Consider the following 5,172-nt stretch of genomic DNA (forward strand, 5'->3'; position numbering starts at 1 on the left):
AGAACATACGTCCCTGTCCCTCCACTGAACGGGAGTCTACTCATTCATATGTCAGAGGTAAAGGGGAAATCAGCCACAGAAAATCAGACAGAGAGAGGAAGAAGAGTTCAGGGTGAAGGGGGGAGACAGAGAGACAGAAACCAAATAGGAGAGAACAGCGGAGAGGTGACGGAGCGAGGGAGGAGACATGAGAGAGGCCAAGCCACATTAACCCCAACAATCAATCTGTTTATTATTTATCTGTTATTATACATTATATTCTATATTTATCTGCTGCTCTGTGCACACGGACGTATTCACACGCACACACTCATAAAGTTCAGACCCTCACAAACACGGGTGGATAACAAATGTGTCGTCACGTGGACCCTCGCAGCCACATGGACAGACACTAAAAATAAAGCTTCAGAGTTCATCTACAGCTGCATGACACTGTCACACTGATAGTGGTGGACACAAGTAACACACTGCTGTCTCAAACCCATAAAACCAACAATAATCTAAATTAGTTATATATCTATCAATGATTCTGCTGCTGGTGAAATGAGTGTAAAGTTACAGAGACAGAAGTTTCCTGTGTCGTCTCTCAGACAGACGCAGTGAAGACTGAGGGTGTTGTAAGTAACTAAATTATTAGATTAACTAAAATATATTTATCTAATATTATCACCATTGTAAAACTTCAGGATGCAGGACTTGCAGACTCTCTGTTTAGTGAGGTGTCTGAGTATCAGGGCCTTGGTCATACAGTTGTCTGTGGTTGTATTCAGAGCACTGCGCCTTATGTCGTATTTATTGGAGAGCTCAACATCAACAGAAGAACTTCAGTCCAAGATGAAAACTGACCATCTGGGAAAATTTGCACCTACTTGTACAATGAAAGGAAACAGTGTAGTAGCTTCTGTTGGTGTTATGAGTCTTCACAGGATCTCTACCAGTATAAATAATCATCCTAACACTCAGGTAGGAAACTCCTGCCTGAAGAAGAAAACACTGGACCAAACAAATGACACTGTTGTGGAGGGAAATCTGTCAGCTGATGTTTCCCAGGATGATAAACTCTGCTGTGTTCTGTTGAGCTGTTTTTCTTTCCTCCGTCACTTCTTCTTATAGCCTGTTTTATCCCTGCTGTATCTTTTATAAAAACACCTTTAATTCATTTCTATTATCACTCAAGGGACTCACCTGTCCCCCCATCCATCTTTTAATAAACAGCCCCACTCACTTCAGTCACAGAGGCATCCATCCCTCCCTCCCGTCTCTCTCACACTGACACTAGACAGAAGAGCTCAGAAGGAAACAAGACCAGGTCCAGACCCGGTATCTGGCTGGTGCCTGTCGGAGAAGTGTCAGCTGGTTTCAGCCCTTTATCTGTTTGGAACCAGTTTGAAACAGAATCGTGGCCCATTAAGACGCCATGTTAACCAGCAGTCACTTCCTGCTGCTAAAATCCTGATTTTATGACCCTGCCGTCATCTGACTAAATTAACAAACACATGAGTGTGGAGGGAAAGCCTTGTGACTCTCTTCTACAGGAAGTAGCTGAGGTTTGTCCAGGAAGTCACTAGATTTGGCGCTAGGTGCATTTTTGAAAAACAAAAAAAAATTGCTAAAGCCTCAGTCTGAAAAGTCAGTTCATCTTCTTCTTCTTTGAGTTTTCAACTTTCATCCTATGTTTTGCACGATTTTCCTCATCAGTCCTATTGTCATGAGGAAGCTGACTGAGCATCACCACACTCCAGCTCCTCTACTCCTGTTGGTCTGAAGCTTTTCATTTCTTCCATCATGTCTTCTCTCTCTGCTTCATATTTCCTGCAGCTAGCAAGTTGCTGTTCTACAGTTGGTCGATGTTTGTGTTCAACATCATTAGACTGACCAATGGTGTAACTTTATCACTCAGTCAGTCAGTGATGTTGGTGTTTAAAGCATGGACTGTTCATCTCCAGCTCCTCTCTGTAACTCAGACTGAACATCTGTATAGCTGGAGCTAATTGTAGGATATTATCAACTGTGTTGTTTGTTTTGTCTTGTTTTTGTTGTTGACCGTTTTAATGACATAAATGTAAAGTAATTAGCAACAGCTATAAACTGTTTGTGCAACACACTTGTTTCATGTCTTGTTTTGAAACCATGTTAAACAAAAAAAACTGAGTGAAATGGAAGACCACACATTAAACCTGGATTCACTGGATTCCTGATATTAAGCATTCAGTTTTACAGTCCCAGTTGTGAGCAGAGCCCAGACTTTACTCAGCAGGAGTTTACTTTAATCTGTTCACCTACCATTGTTCTTCTCCACAGAAGCTTTGACTCAGAAAGAGTTACTTCAAAACCCAGATAAGATGGAGGTACAACAGTTTGTATTCAAAACAATAGCTGCTTTTGTTAAGCAGCTTAGGCCTGTGTAGTGATCCTGCTGTGGATTTACGCTGCAGGAGTCAGGGAAACAAAGCATGTAAAATAGGACGTCATGTTTTAGGAGGATACTGTACTGTCCATGGGAATACATAACCAGCTATCTACTTCATTTACATATCAGGCGTTGAGCCGGTCCACTCACACACACAGATTTCCTGCAGCAAATGAAAGGTTAAGAGCACACCAGTGAATCATCACAATCTAACAAGTAGCCCAATAAAAGAAAACAACATTTTACATCTAACAGAAATATCAGAGACAGATCATCTTCATGTTGCACAACCAGCGTTTCACCTCGATGCCCTGCACACTCTTTAACAAACTCAGCTCCAATAAAACTACAGCGCTGCTCTATCCCGTCTCTGCTCAACACAAAATTCACAATGGCCATTATTTCCTAATTAAGGGGTCAATACCCAAAGTGTCACTGGCCTACTTCCAGTGGGTGACCTCATGACAAAAGCAGTCACGTGTTTTAATGAGCTGTAGTGTAAATGAGAGAAAATGACTTCCTCAGGTCTTCAGATAGAGACAGAGCTCCGTCCTGACACCGGTCTGCTCTACGGAGGATTTACGTTGTGTGTTAACAGCTGTTCCCGCCCTTACTGCTGCGTCGCACAGCGCGGCTCCTGTTGCCAACCTTGACAACACCATTTTTTTGTTTTTTCACATAAGCTTTTTGTTTCAAGTCTCTTGGTTTCAACAGTTGTACCGTTAGCTGTTGAACTGAGCTGAAACACAATATATGTATAAGTGTAATCCTCAGACTCTCTGTCACTGTTCTTTGCTTTCATTACTGCAGCGCAATGAATCTGGGGATATGTTGGACCAGGAAGGATCCACCTGTTGGAGCCTTCGTTGTCCAGGAAAGCAAGGACGCACCTGAAGGAGCCTTTGAAATGAGAGTGTAGTCGCTCCACAGCCTCTGAAGGATGAGAGCCGACCTGGGACACAGCTTGTGTTGTCGTAGCAAATAACTGATGAAATAAACAACAAATCATAAACTGCTGTTGCTTATTTAACCAACATGGCGCTCGTAGAACTGTTGTATAAAAGCAACATCACGCTTGAGATGTCACACTGAAGATCACCAGCTGTGATTCAGTCGTCGGTAAGAGGCCGAAGTACAACATCACCTCACGACCTCTCGTGTGATGTCGCTTAAACAACAGCAGAGAAAGAAAGGTGATGACATCGATCACCGACCGGACTCAAACCAGCGACGTTGTGAATACACGACCCTCGTCTCAAAACCTAGTATAATGAGGTACAGCCTTTACAAACTACCATTAATGTTCCTGGCTCTGTGACTGTGTTATTTTATTCAGCATTAAGGTTGTATATGTGTCACCTGTGAACATGAACATGAATATCTGTGTCTGTTCTCCAGTCCCGAGTTTACAAAGTTATTTTTGTCTTTGCTGCACAAGACCAAACTGGTTGTGGGGCATGTGCTGTTGAACTGGTGGCATTATAGTACTGTGTACACCTGCAGGCTTTCACAGCGGTCAGGCAGGAGCACATGATGTCTCTCACTATACAGGCCTGTGTTCTTCCCAACACAACCCAACGCCTCGGGCAGTGTATACAAGCCTGGCTGGATAATCTAATATCATGGATGTCAAGTGTGTGACCAGCAGCATCCAGGAAAAAGCCCCCCCCCCCCCCAGGAGCACAGCAGTATCAGCTCCCTGTCCTTTATTGCCACCTTGGACGAGGCGTGGAAAACGCTCAACAACTGATCGCTAATCAGAACGTACCAGAAGAAACGGGCTCATGCCATCACCAGGCTGGAATTTGAACGGGTGTGAAATCCAAGTCATAGCACATCTGTTTGCTTTTACAGGCACGCGCGCACGCACACGCACACACACACACACACACACACTGCTCCCTCAGCTGAGGTCACAGCTGTTTGACAGGAGCCAAACTCCACTAGTGTGAGCATAGAAACAGAAAGTGTAATCCCCCATTTACCCTGAGCCAGTGTGTACCACTCTACCAGGCCAGCACTGCTCTCAGCAGAGAGGAGCATTTGCATGTGGGGCATGATAGATATGGTAAACCTATAAATGATACAAATGAAGGTTAAACTAACAAATACTGTTTCATATTTCACCCTGAGAACAGATGTTTCCTCCACCAGTGTTCCAGTGTCTGTCAGCGATACTGACAGGAGACACTGTGGAGCCATAATCATGACTTCAGCTAAGTAGGAAGTATAATGAAATTCAGTCTCTAGCTTAAACATGTTCCTTGTACATCATTGAGTTTCAGGAGACGCACTGATACAGATTCAAAGATCAACTCATTGAGAAAACACAGAACCCTCATTCACACGGTAACAGCCTCTGGCTCCACAGCACACTGATGTGATCTGGGCCACGCTGCTCTCAGCAGCAGGAGAGCTGAGCTATGAAGCAGCTCGCATCTCCTGCCAGTCTGTCAAACACTGATGAGAGAGGCGTGACATCAACACACTGAGTGGGGCCATGATAGTCAGAGGTTAAAGGTTACACAGTACCTGAACTCCTACGTTTAAATATGAAGAACTGCTGCTACAGACAGATATGTTACAGACCATTACTACAGACCTTCCACCGGCTACACTCAGCAACGACTTCACCATCCGACCCATGAGCGCTCAGTAGTTACTACTACATTATGACATCAGACCACAGCCATCTTTGGGCTCATCGACACATCTGTAAAGTTTGGTGACTGACACATAAACACCTGCCAGAGGACTCAGAA

General features: G+C 44.0%; 1 protein-coding gene across 1 annotated transcript in view; it reads right to left on the reverse strand.

Moving 5' to 3' along the window:
• The window catches only part of prkar2aa (protein kinase, cAMP-dependent, regulatory, type II, alpha A), a 42,686-nt gene that overhangs the window by 35,176 nt on the left and 2,338 nt on the right, over positions 1 to 5,172 (reverse strand). The window lies entirely within an intron of this gene.

Source organism: Seriola lalandi, unplaced genomic scaffold, assembly GCF_002814215.2.
Source record: "Seriola lalandi dorsalis isolate HSWRI2012SDOR001 ecotype SW California unplaced genomic scaffold, Sedor1 jcf7180002054615, whole genome shotgun sequence".
NCBI classification, from domain to species: Eukaryota; Metazoa; Chordata; class Actinopteri; order Carangiformes; family Carangidae; genus Seriola; species Seriola lalandi.